A 15,104-nucleotide genomic window follows, 5' to 3' on the forward strand; every position below is an offset into this window, starting at 1 on the left:
CGTTTTCATCAAATCATGGGAATTGGCAACAGAAATTCTATGGACTTCCAAAAGTTATAATCTTGGATGAAAGCTAAAAATATCTGACTGAATGAAATATTAATATTTTTTTTCATACTTATGTAATAAGGGGTTTTTCAAACAATGCAATATTTTTGCAAAAATTGAAAAGGGTAAAAAAATTCAAATTAGTAACCAGAAAAAATCTATACTATGGTCAAATGTGGAGCTGATGGAAATTTATAAGTTGCCAGATGAAAATTGTTCTTTTTTTCACTAACCACTTTTATCTGAATATTAAATTTTTACTTCTAAAGTAATATTTGGACTCATTTTTCGTCTTAATTCTAAAAATCTTCTAAAATTAGATCTTTCTTAGCTTTAAATAAAAACTATTAACTACTTTCCTTCCTTTTTGATTCCTTAAAAGCTTTTTGAGTCATGGAAAACCGACTGTCATCAATTTACGAATAAAATTTGCTAGCAAAATAATTCATTCAAAATGTGCACTAAAATTAATTTAATTCCTATGAAGAAGATTAAAGAGAAAAAAATTTGTTATGTTTTAGAGGCCTAGAATAAAATAAATTTATTGTTCTTTGAAATTCTATATTTGTAATAAAAGAAGAATGATTGCTTTAAATTGGCACAGATGCCATAAATAATGAATTTAGTAACATCGATTATAGCTTTTATGATGGCTTTTAAAACCCATTTAAGCCATCATCATTTTTTCTTTATTTTTATAATTATAGACCAGCCAATTTTCTCTCCATCTCCGATCACATCTAATCACGGCCTTTAATATTATACAGTCGAAAACCGATAGCGTAGATTTTAATCGAGAGCCACCCACTGTGCGTGTGCAGTCCTCACGGTCAATTGAAAAAGCATCACGCGCGTGCAGTTTGAAGGGTACACAACACACACCTGTGAGTACGTGTGAGTGAGGACACGCGGAATGGACTGCTGCATCTTTCTTTGTGCATCTCTCGTCGCTGACCAGCGGCAGACCACGCGACAATAGGAAGAAAACTGCTGCCATTAAAAGACCATAAAAGTGTCGGGCGCGTGCATATTGCTCTTTTTCGTAAACATCTAAACACTCTCGACTGGACAATAATCATATCACAATGGCAACACATTTCTCGCTGCTGCTGGACGCAGATGACATTTCATCTGACCTCAAAAATAGATTTTGCGGTCCACTCGAAAAATTCATAAATAAGAAAGAATGAGAGATGTTTTCGGCAGATCGAAAGCTGCGGCTGAAATCTGGCTGTGTGGGGTATAGTTTGCAACCACCGCGGTTTATTTATCTCAAACAGAGTAATCTGAGACTGCATGTTGAAAGAGGCCCTTGACGAATTTTAAATTGTGAATCATATCGATGTAATATTGGCTTTGAAAATTAAAAGATTAGGTAATTATAATAATAATAAATTAATTTATATTAAAATTAAACAGATTTTTCCTTAATTTTATTATAATTGATTATTTTAGGTTAAGAATTGAATGCATTTTTAATACCAAAAAGCTCATTGTTGATTTTGAGATAAATTTACATTTTGCAATTATCAATAATTGTTTAACAATTTTACATCTGCTCTCCTAAAAAACATACACTTAAAATGAGTTAAAACAACAATTTAATAAATTTTACAAGAAAAAACATTAAAATATCTTAATTTATTAATTAAGATTTCCTTAATTTATATGTATTTTGTGCATTTACCTTACCATTTTAAAATTTGCAATTATTGGCAAATGAAAAAATGGAAAAAAATCAACTAAACTTATGACAAGATTAACTTTATTATGGCTATTGCGCTACAATGTGAAATTTTTCCAATTTCTTTCAGATTATATAGCAAAAGCGCTGAAGAGTTTTATTCAGAAGAATTTAAGGATCATCGTGAAATTATATGATGCAGGAAAATTTATTTTAAAAATTAATTTTTTTTTAACTATAGAGGATTACATTTTTAAACAGAACCAAAACCGGGGATTTAAAAAAAAAATCAAGTTTCGACCCGGAAAATCAGTAATTAGCAACATAATTTATCTGAAACGCATTAATTAAATTAGTTAACTGTTAAATAACGTAACTTGATAAAATAATTAGGAAAATACAAAGATTGCGGCAATTTATAAGAAATTACACATCGTTTTGTCAGTCGATGAGTTGGCGTCTGGCCGTTCCTGGTGGCGCGTGATTCGCCAAAAGTAGGCCAATTCACACCTGAGCCGATGCGAGAGGTTGTTCGCGGACTGAGGATCGCGCAGCCCAGCGACGGCGAATCGCGGCGAAAAAAGGCGCAGGAAAAACCAACCAAGTGGCGACTCGGCGACCAATATAAGCCACTTGATTCATTGACTCAACAATCTGATTGAGTCAACAAAGAGGCCGTTGAACCTCAGTGTGATCCATCGTGAGCCGCTCTTTTGTCCCTTCCATGGCGTCCGTCCGTCTGCTTTTTGTCTATTTTGTTGCTATGAGGAAGAAGGTTTTCAGATGGGCAGCTCAGACGCGCGCGTTCACATCTCCACGGGCCACTCGTTTGAGAATAGACCTCTGGCCATAATATTCTCTACATTTACGTCGTGTACATTTTAACAATGATTATATAATTTCAATCAAATTACAGTCAATAGAAAATATTTAAACCGATTTTTTTGAAATTTATTGCAGGTTTTAGATCATCTTTTAGGAAAACAATACATTTAATTTTTATACTAGATTTTATAAATAATAAAACATAAATGTCTTTAATTTCATTCATCTTCAGAAGAATTTGAAAATAAAAATTTTACATAATGACTACTTTATGCGAAAGACTTTTCCGTGCAAAAATTTAATGATTAAAAAGTGGAACAAAGGGAAATTTTTAGATGGTCTACAAATAATTGCCAAAATCAAAACAAATCAGATACAATATTTTGATCAAAATTTATATTTAGCGATATGAAGGATTTTTCTACACCTTTAAAAAAATTGCAATGCTCGTCAAATTGTAAGAAAAGAAAACAAATGCTTGAAAAAGTTCAACTTTGTTAGGAAAGATTTAAAATATAAATAATATAAGCTTTTTCCTTAATCTTTGTGTTTAAAATTATTTTACTTCATTCATATTTCATCATTTCGACTTAATAATAAAATATATTTGCAATGTAATATAAAAATTCACTAACAAATTTTCTTATACGGCTGGTAAGAATTTCCTCCCAATTAAAAAAATTTCCCAGTCAAAATCACGCTTTAGAAAAAAAAGGAATATAAAAACGAAAAACTGGTTTTGGTGAGAAATCCAGGAAGTGGAAAACGCGCGGGTTCACTGTCGGCCAAAGTGGTTAAATGATCTCGTCTTTGTTTTGGTGGGCGACCCACGCACTAACACACGCCCAAGTATAAATTTCAGAAAATTAGTTTCGACCCGGCTGGCGTGTGCATTAAAAACTGAATTTCAAAGAGGCGCACGATGTGTGTGTTTATTCTCCACACTTGCTTCTTGCCGGTGCTCTTTGCGGGCGCGCGAGGCATTGTATAAACTGCTGGCGAGGAAAGAGTTCAACAACCAGAGCTGGAATTTTGGTTCCTGGCCCGCCTCACCCGCCCATCTCTCCGAGGCGCTGCTTGCCTTCAATGCCTCCTATAGCTTTCAGAACTTGGTTTTTGTTACCAGGCACTTTGCATTCATTTCAAATGTACTCTCCAAAGTGACCGTAAATTATCAACAAAATTCAACTCAAACTTGAAGATTTAAAAATTTTATATAAATTCGTTGGCCAATTCCAAGGGATAGAAATAAATAAATTTTAAACCTATCAAATAACTTAAAGTTTGCACAGTTTAAAATTTTTGAACCGGATTAATTGACATAAAATATGGTAATTAAAAACAATTTATATTTATAGTTTTAAATCCAAAGATAAAAATCAGTGTATTTTCTAAAAAAGCTGCATTGCTCGATTTTTTTTTAAAAATAAAATCCAGATATATATTCCTCCAGTTTCTAATCAGAATTTGACAAAAATATTAGGTAATAATTACAATAATTTTTTCCAGTAATTTTTTATACATTGAACAATTTCAGAATTTGAATTTTAAACATCAATGCAGTGATCATGGTCTTTTCTATTTAGGAAACTAAAAAAAATATTATTAAAACTTCAATATTTAATAAATAAAATCTTACATTATGAATTAAAACTCCAAAAAAGTGAAAAGCGTTTGTATATTTGTAATGGATCACAAATTTGAATTCAAATATATTTATATTTTTTATTTTAAGTTTCATCGAACTTGTGGGGGCACAGCCCTGCAGGTGAGTCGTGCTTTTGCCTGCACTATGTCCATATGCTTGCTTGCTTTTCTAATATGGATTGCCTGTACTCGTTTACACAGACCACGTGTTTGAAAGAGTGACGTGCTTTGTACATGCGGCGCGGCGTGGCAGCAGAAAGGTGAAGGATCGTCCTTCCTCCTCCTCATCCTCCTCCCGCCAGCCTCAAGTGTTGTTTTATTCAACCCGCTCTTTCTCTCTGCCAACGCACCAGAAGAGAGCTTTTTTTACGGCCGTGTCATCGGCTGGGCTACACCAAGATTATTATAAATGAGATTTTACGAAAATCAGATAAGTCTGCTCTGTCTTTTTTGTGTTGTATGCACCGTCGGACGCGTGATTTCGAAAGATAAAATGGTACTTGTCAGAGCACGCGGTGCAGTTGATTCGGTTGGCTAATTGATTCACATTTATATCGAGCGAAACAAGTACACGCCAGCTGTTCCACCCACGCTTGTAATTACACACTTGTACCAATAAGTGCAATTTTCGTTCAATTCCTTTCTAGGCTAACAAATAATAATGCGCAAAAGAGATAAAAATAAAAGAAAAAGAAACTTTCAAACTCACAAAACCAAATTAATAGCATTCTAAAAGAAGTACATTTTTTCAATATATTTCCCTCCCTAGTTTATTCCTGAGACTATATATTTTTAACATAACGTTTCTGAATAGAATTTCCCAATAAAATCCACAACCCGTTGCAAGACCAGCAAAATGTTTTTCAATAAAATTCCTTTTGCAATGAATGAAGCATCCTATATAAAAAATTTAAAAAATATATTTTATAGTTTATTTCGTTTGAAAGACGCGAAATATTGTTCTAAAATGACTTTTATCTAAAAAAATATTAATTATTTAATATTTATAATTGAATAAAAAAATAGTTTAAAATATTAAATCAATTAATAAATAAAATTTAAATAAAATACAAACTAGCAAGAATATAAAATTAGCTAGTTAACAACAATAGAAAACAATTACTTTAATGTTTTCTTATTTTTTATGTCTTTCAAAAAGAAAATCTGTCGTGAAGTCTCAAAATAGTCAAGAAATTTAAAAGAACGTATATATAGAAAAAAAACTTTAGATAAAAAAGACAATTTTTTTTCATGAGAGCGCATTGTAAAATTTTAAAGCGACTCACTTATTTTAAATCAGAATGACAAAATTATTATCATATTTATCCATGGACATTCAGAATTTCGAAGCAAATTAACTTCATTTTTTTTCATAAAAAATTGATCTGGAAGATTTCTCCAGTTTAAAATGATACATTTAAAAAATTCAAGGTAATTTTATTTTGTATTATAATAATTTTATGGTTGTAAAGCATTGATTGATTTTAACTTTTAACTCTCATAATTTATATTTTTAACGCAGTTGGATTAATAAGTTGCAAATCGTAGCTTTAAAGCAAAGTGAAATTTAAATTCCTGAACCTTTTTACTGTAAGCTTTATTGAATAATTTTAACTAATTTTTCATATTGCAATTTTTGGCAATCGCTTTAATTTATCACCTTCGCCATTTCTTAAAAAAAATTAAATTATTGAGAAAGTTAAAAAAATCCTCGTAGTTACAGCGAATTGCGTAACGCACTCTAGTATGTCCGCACGTCTAATCGCAGTTATTCTCTGATCGGCGGCAGCATGTCCGACAAATGAAAACAAGCATTTTGCGCACTCGAACATGGCATACGTGCATGATCACTTCACAGACTATCACCTGGAAGACTTGGAAGAGACGTATGGAGGGATCGCTTGCACTCTAGGTCATCATAACGGGCTTGATTTTAAACCGATCACTTCTATCTCTCGTCACTCTGATTGTTTTTTGTCGTTGACAGGCCGTCAGGTTCGGTCGCAGTCCTATTTTTGGACTTACAGTGGCAAATGCACCGTTGAAATTCAAAACGAGCTCCCGGAAATTCAATGAGAGAGCTAGACAGACGTCTCACGTGACTTCAATTAAAATAAAACATGGAGGGTATTAATAATGGATGAAGTACGCTATTGTCGAAAATGCCACTTGTTTATTCAGAATAGCGGCTATTTAGGCTCAAAAAGGCAAAAGTAAAAATCTTTTTCCGCACGTTCTTTTTTTTATTTAATTTTTTCAAGTTAAATGAAATTGTAATTAGAAATTGATTCTAGTAAATTAAAAAGAATTACACTTTTTTTAAAGCTCTCTTTTCATTTGAAATTAAAAAAAGTTTTATTAAGATTGGAAAGTTCTCTGTAAAATAGGCACAGGATATTTTCTAGAAAATTCACAAATACATAAACAGAAAATTGAGGGTAAAGCTTTCTTTTTTGAACTTTCTGGAAATATAAATGTTTCTTGAACAATTCAAGATTTTAAATTTTATGGATGGAAAATTTACATCTATATAATTAAAGTCCATGATGTTGTCAAAATTTACACAGATCCGTGCCAATGGAAACTTCTGAACTGGTACAAAATGTGCGCAGTTTCAATCCTCAACCCTGGTCGGATGAAGCGCGGGCAAGTTAATAAATATGAATGGCCTGTCACCCAAGCAGCCACACACAGGCTAGTTCACCAATGTTTCTCATCTATTCAGGGTGAATTGATTATCAACGGCCGGACCCCCAGGTAGGAAACCATCTCACCTACACTCACTTTGACGTTCATTATTCTTTCATAAAAGAAAGAGAGAAAGAAACCAGGAAGCATAACTGCGTCTCTTTATGGGGCATAAGAGACGCGCCAAAAAATTGAACAGGAGAAAGAAATAAAGAAAGAACACCGGTATTGGTAACCAAATAAAGGAATTCTCCACCTTTTGAGCGTGAGAAAAACGCCGCCGCGTCTAACGGGAACAGCACCCGCTCGGACAATGCCGGACCGCGACTGGCCGTGCTTCCATTTCTGCAACCCCAAATTCGCCACGCCACCCTAAAGGACAATATATTGTCAAGTGTGGCGACACTTGAGAGAAGAATGAGGAAAAATTTTTACATGAACCATACCTTTTACTGGTTTTATATTGAAGGCAAAGTATTGAAGTTTTTTTTTAGCAAATTTTGAGTTTTAAAAATCTCAGTCAGAACAGAAAGAGAAATTTCATAACTATTCTTCGGTGGTTATTTCTTAATGACTCACTCTTTAATGCTGTGATTAATGTCAATCCTCAATATATACTTCTCAAAGCCTGCCAGATGAAAGAAATATTATCTACAAATTACATTTAATTGAGGAAAAATCAGCATGAATATTAATGACTGTTAATAATAATGAGACAAAGTAAATAGATACAAAGTCTTTACAAGAAAAGGCTTGTTAAGATCAATCTTTTATGTAGTTAAATTAAAATTAAGAAACAAACCCTAAAAAGCAATAAACTAATTTGAATATTAAATTTAGCATCTTGCAATATTAAAAGAATAATATGAAGTTAAAAAACCCAAAATAGTTTGAATCTTAATCACTGGACCACACTGGATCATTGGTTTAATCTATCAAATTTAAAAAAAAGGCAAATACATCTGACAAAGTCAGCAAAAAATTGCGCACTTAAGAAAGTGTCTGTTATGATGACTAAATGGAGTAGAAATCCTCCTGTATATAATGTACGTGTAAATTTCCTCGCAATAAAAGACCATCATTAGTGCATCATCATCTCACTTATATTTTTTGCCATGCCGATCATTATACGCGGCGAGACGAGCTGAAATATGGGGAAAATTTTTCTCCGTCGAGCACCTGACTCTGCTCAAATGAGAAACGAGAGATGTTGTGCGTCACAGACAAAAACGAACTGAGAAAAGTGGGTCAGCTCGCGCACAGTCTGGCCGCATCCTCGTCGCGGTGTTTTTCCTGGTTCACGTAGCCCAGGTCGTCATTCTAGAAGCATCGCACATCCTGAATTAAAAAAGGAGCTAAAAAAGTTTAAAGAAGAGAAAAAGACGAGAGGGAGCGAAAATAATTTGACAAATCGTTTGCCCGGCGTTTTTATCGAACATAATTGACCTTGAACGGACTAATTGTGAGAGGTAGTGCGTGGTGAATGCCCTTTTCAGCCCCACTGACCCACACCTCTGGGGCTGCCGCGTGCATTATTTTTTCTCCATGCAAATCCCAAACGCGTGCTTTGTGCGTTCGAACCCCTTTCATAGTCGCACGCCTTTGTAAAGAAAGAAAAAATTGACCCAGTCCTTTGGGTCATAATTATTCGTCGTGTGTCAGGTGGAGCAAATTTCGGATGAATGGGAGGTGCGTTATTTGTTAATTATGCCGCAGGTGAGAGAGGGTATTGAACGCGAGGTTACAAATTATCTATGCCTTTTTTACTCGCGCGCTGCATTATTATAATATGCATGATGTACGCGCGCACCTCCCTTTTAATGCCTTTCAACACCAGCACCCAACACAAAGCAAGCAGCGAAATGAAAGAAAGAAGACAGGAATTCAGGGTCGACCGCGACCGAGAAGAAAAATAGTGTATGTGCTCGCAACCCTCGAATCTTTTGTTGATTTATTAGCGTACCAGAATGCACGTGACTCCGGAATAAATAAATGCACAGGGCTCTTTCAAGAAAAAAGAAATTTGCTTGAAATTAAATATATGATATGGCCAATAAAATGAATAAACACCATTCATAAAATGCAAAAATAGTAAATTTAGTAGAAAATGACAATATAAATGCAATAAAAATGATGTGCATAATTTATTTTATCCAACTCTTGTACAAAAAGATTAAAAATGCGATACAGAAAGCGCGTGGGCTTTTGGAGGAAAAAATAAATAAATATAATACAATATTATAAATACCTAGATAAGTAATTCAAGTTAAAGTAATTTATAACAAATTTTAAACAGAATATATTTAAAACTTTTGCCTCTTGAGTTCTTCATATTTAATAACTGCCCGCGATCAAGTTAATTTAAAATTTAGTTTGGTTATAGTTTCAGAAAAACCTGCTGCATTTCAAAAGCTATTTTATTAGTTTCCTGTAAAGCAAAAAAATTTCAGAACCTCACGTTTTTTGTTAGAAAAGCAGTGAGCATAAAATATCAAAGAAAAAGTCATTTCTTGAGGACATAATTTATATCCTTTGAGTATATTATTAAGTCACAAGGTTGACCACACAGTTGACAGCCGCGCATCTTTCGTTCGTACTTCATGAAAATTAACAGTGCAATGATGAAAGCCGTGAACCTGCAAATCGTGTCATGCCAATCCTTAAAGTTCAAAGAATTTGCTGCAAAGGAAGTGAATTTTAGTTATTGTATGATCAGTTGCTTAAAAATTTAAAATAATTCATGATTTCGCTTATCAAACTTTCTAAACAAAGCAATAAAAATTTAATAACTGCACAATTTCCATTAAAAATAAGATTAAAATGGAAAGCAAAACAAAATCCATTATTTAACACTAAATCATTAAATAATTTATTTATAAATATCAAAATTATAATTGTTTCCTCACAAAAATTATATATCACTGAATTTTTTATATCCAGTTTAACTAAAAATTAAAAAGCAGGACTGAAGTAGAAATGTTTTGCAAAAAAAGCCAAAAATAAATAAAATTTGGTATATTTATGCTTTGAAACTAATTTTTTAACTTGCGAAAATGAACAGGTATCAAATTTTTACCAAAAATTTTAATTATTTTCCAAGGAAATGCTCCAGAATTGTTTATTTTTTAGAAGAACCTCTGTTAATAAAAATCCTTGATCCTACTGATTTATCTCTTCCATAGACATGTTTGGATTCAACCAATTTCGTCTTCGGCGATATTTCTATACCTGTAATTGGACCACGCGGACGTATCTGCTAAAATTTCTGGCCTACTATAGTGAAGAATAGACTGAGAAATGGTATAATATTAATGCCAACAGCCTCGCCCCTACTTGAGATGAAATAACTAGAGGAGAGCCGGGCCGCTTCCTCAACACAAACCCGCATCAATATTTATTACGAGAGTCGTTTTTTCTTCTCTTTATTATTAAAAAATGGGCTAGGCCTCTCTTTCACATATAGAAAAACGAACCTACCTCAACAAACAATCGAAAACGTGGGTTGAGAACGAAGAAAAAGGTTGTGAGAACACCAGCTTTTTTGGGTTCATTCACCCCTCTTAGATTTTTTCCATTAGATAATAATGATGGGAAGTTTTTTGAGTTCTTTTTATTATCCACGCAGCAGCTCGCCTCCGCAGGAAATGCAGCGCGCAGCATCTCCTGCTCCTCTCAATACGTTTTTTTATCTCCACTTTTCGTTTTGGGCCGGCAGCAGACAACAGGAGGCTGTTTAAATATTTTTTTATTCATTATTATAGTTGTAGATGAGGATGCGAGGGTACTGTTCCCGTTATACATTCATTTGCTCCTTTAAAGACGCGGCACCGCATCTCATTTTAACTGCTCCTGGAAGCGTGAGAGGAGGGCATCAAAAGTTCTATTAACTATGCCAAGGGACGCGGTGGAATGAGGAAGCCAACCTCTTGCAAATATCCTGTAGGGAGTAAATTAAAAAAAAACATCGGTAAAAAAAACCATGCCACAAAAAATACTGGATAGCGTAACTAATTTTTTAATAAAATTTCTACATATTACCTTTACTAGCAATAGAAAATGAGGATTTTAAATCAGTTTTTTTCCAAAATTTCAATCAAAAACTTGAAAATAAGTTAAAAAAAGTTGCTTTTTAATCATCTAATTTCATTTCATTAAAAATGAAATAAAAAACTACAAGATTAATCAAATTTTGAACATCAAAATTTGAAATTTACTTCAAGATAATATTATAAGTTTAAAAATTTAATAATCGAATTTCTTCCATTTTTACTCTTCTTAAGTTTCTGCTTTCATAATTTTTAGTTATAACAAGCAACAAGCCAAAGCCAAATTGTCTTTTAACTGTGTTCATTGCTAAAGTATGTATTTTTTTCCAAATTTAATTATTTTAAGTATTTTTTTTCTTCTACCACTCATTATTTAGCATTTATGGGTGCAAAATGATCAGACATAAATGACCCTGCTTACTAAACAAACTTCCACAAAATTTTACTTGGATCAGAAACATTTAATTTTTTAATTTGAGTATAGCCGAAGAAAGAATTCACGAAACATGTCGTAACTTTTGAAATGCCTCACGTTGTTAAAAGCCCTGCCTCTATTTCTGTGTGCTGGGCAACGAGTAGTCGTGTAAGCACCAACAAAGATTTTTGGTTCGTTGACCCTTTATCGCTGGGCTCGTCACAAATATTGGAAAAGGCAATCTATGCCTCCATTTTTGGTGCTAAAAGTGTTTAAAACGCGGCGTTCGGTTTCAAATTTTTAATTACCTCTTCTTGAAAATCCATTCAAAATATTTTTCACTAAAAAAAATGTTCAGTTGTTATTTGTTCGTTATTACCCAGATAATATGTAAAATAATAAATAAATATTGCTTAGAATAAGTTTTAAATTGCTGCATTATAATTTGAAGCAATAAAAAAAAATCAAATTTGTTTTATCTATTTTTAACCATGAAATAAGTGTGAGCTCCATGCTTTTTAAGCTTGAGCCAGTGCCGGTTTGGTGAACGAGCGTGCACAGAGCCGAGAGGACCAGCGCACCAACAGGTCGTCGACCTGCCAACATTTTCAGAAATAAACGCTCCGAAAACTCCAAAAATCGTTTTGAAAATTAACGACACGCTTGCTTTACATTCGAGCAGAAAGTTTACATGTGGGGTTTACGCACTTTACGTCTATCAATGACTGAAATATTTTGCTATTTGATTGCACTGAAGGAATGTTCATTAATTGTTTACTAAAAAAGACACTGTGCAACTAAAAACTGTAAATTGCTAAGGAATCATGGAATTGGCAAAGATTTTGTAATTAATCACAAATTCATATTTGTCCAAAAGTAAATAAATAACTTACTTGTAAAAAAAAACGAGTTCTATAGTTTGAAAATCTTAATTTAAACATTGATATTGATTGATTATTGAATAATAATTGAATTTTATTTTAATTCTCTCTTTTTAAAAATTTCTCTCCAGTCTCGGAAAACTTGCAAGACCCTTACAGTAGAGTGAATCAATTTGCACTTTTTGCTCCTAGGTAGCTTTTGATCAATGCTGCCATGCATGTGCCAATCGGCGTTGACGTTGGATGAATAGAAAAGCTGCTTGTGCATTGTCAGTGAGAACCAGGAAGACAGCAGTCTCCACGGCTATTTTATTCCTCCGCTGGCCACTTTGGCTCCAGCACGCCTGGCTTTTATTGTGAACAGCAGCGGCTCTCTTGTGTTTTGGAGAAAAAAGTACTCTGTATGCTGAAGACGCCAACACAAAGAGCCGGTTTATTTTGACAGCACTGCAAAAAATTGAAATTTTCTACGCACTTATTAATCCGCAGAGAATGCGCACACAAATTAAAACCATATGTTTATAAATAATGGTCAAAATGTATAATAAATGCGGATCTTTGTATTTGCCCCCATAAAAAACGCAAGAACACCAAATTTGAATGCAACACAAAGTCTCCCCTTGACTTTTGAAAATACGAAGAATATTTGCAGTCAAATTATTTTACATTTATTGGCAGTTAATTTTAATTAATATCAACTGGATAGCAATTGGTGTCAAATGCAGGAAGTCTATATTGGATATGGAGTCCATTTTTTACTATAAATGTTTATGTTTCATAGCAAAAAGACTTGAGTAGAACTTAACAAAATCAGAACTTTCTAAAGAGGTTTCAAATCTTAAAATAATAGTTATACCGATACAAAATTTTCAAGGTTCCACTATGCAATAAAAAGATTGATGAGAACATTAATTTTGTGTCAAGTTGGATCAAAATTTTAAAACATTTAATTCAATTCTAATTAATAATAATACAATTTTTCATGCATAAAAAAACTTTTTCCCTTTACTTCATGAAACTAAAATACATGATAATGAATCGTTTGAAAAATTCCATAACGAAACATCAGTTCCTTAATTAATCTCATTTATGCATCTTATTGGAAATATTGGCACACAAACTTTTGCTAATTGAAAAAAAGCATAATTTAAATGAATTGGGCTGTTTGTAAGCTTAATCCCATACCATGACATATTTTATACAGTTTAAAATAATTTAATTACTAGATCCTTTTTTAACCATTTCCCTTATTTGATATAGTATTTTCATCCAATTCATAATTAATTCTTATTTATTTGTAATATGATCTTAATATATTGAAATTTTTTAATTTGCAATGAGAGTAGAGAAATAACTAAAAAATAACTTATGTGCTTGAATTTGGCACGTGTCATTTTTTTCATTTTCTTTTAATTAACCAATCTTCAATTTGTCCTATTTTATTTATTCATGTACGTTAAAAAATATCAATATAAAAATACAATAAACTAAATTTAAAATTTAAATTAAATTAATTGTAAATTTCTGACAATTCAGTTGATTTATAGTCTTATTTATAGAGCGTCTCTATGGTTTGACTTTGAACTTGGCAATAAAAATGGTGAGTATATAATATTTTTAGCGAATGCCATAAGTAGCGCTTTATATTGTCGTCGCGGCTGTTTGTTGTGTGTGCGCTTGCATACATTAAATGCATGTAAGCAGTGTGCATGTGTGTACTAACGTATGGCATGAACTTGACAAGTAGTCGTGGCAAAAAGCTACTCAGTCAGAGGCGTGAATGAGCAGCGCGCGAGGTAAGCTCACGAATCGCTCAGTAGGGTAAAAGGTGAACGCTCGCGTTTGTTCGCTCAAGTTCTTCTCTCGCGCGCTCCTCTCCGCCGACCGACCGACTCCTTTTATTTCACATGCTTTTTTCCAACTTTACCTGCAGCCGATCCAGCACCCGTCCAAAATTCGATCCTGCATCGCTTGCTGTGCCTTTTTTTTAGATCGACAAAAACGTACGACGGAATCTGGGCCATAGGTCAACAAACTTGCGAAAAGCAGTGGCCGGGGAGAATAAACAATAAAGCGACACACACACATGCGGACATGATACGCTCGTTTCTGCCCACATTATTCATGCCTTTTTTTCGGGAGAGCGTTTTCTCTCAAATGTGTGTATGTATTTCTCTGATTTATGATGGCATCGGCAAAAAATATAACACATAGTTTCACCTTTGTAATACATGGAAGTTATTTTTGGTTAAACATTTTATTGAATCAAATGTTTCCCCCATACCATTCATAAAAGTAATAAAACTATCTTTTTTATCTTTCCTCGTCAAAAATCTGTGTTAAGAGTCAAATAATTATCTATTGTCTCGCTTGGAGCTTGGAGACAAAATGGTCAATGTAATCTATAGATGATTGAGATATTCTATAAACATTTAATAGTTAGGAGCAAAATCACCCGGCAGAATAAATATTATATTAATTCGTCTCTAAAAGATTAAAAAAATGGCATGTTATAATTGTATGGGCCGAAAAAACTTAATCAAGTTTAAAGCTGTGGAACCTTGGGAATTACAATTTAAAATTTTAATAAAAAGACAAAAATTAACAATTTTGTTTTAATTGCCTTCTTTGTGAATCATGTGACATTATTTTAAGGGAATTATCGTCACGATAGTTCAACTAGAAAATGTTGGGCTAATTATATTTAAAAAAAAACACGTTACATTGCTCACTTGTAAAAAGTTTTATTTGTATAAACAAAATGTGAATTAGAATTTGGGCTCAAGCTCACAATCAGTAATTAATTACATTATTCAATCTCCTGAGCTAATATTTTTTGTTAATTTTATTTCTTTCGATACAATTTGTGC

Source organism: Neocloeon triangulifer, unplaced genomic scaffold (assembly GCF_031216515.1).
Source record: "Neocloeon triangulifer isolate White Clay Creek 2 clone unplaced genomic scaffold, ASM3121651v1 ptg000003l, whole genome shotgun sequence".
In the NCBI taxonomy this organism is placed as follows: Eukaryota; Metazoa; Arthropoda; class Insecta; order Ephemeroptera; family Baetidae; genus Neocloeon; species Neocloeon triangulifer.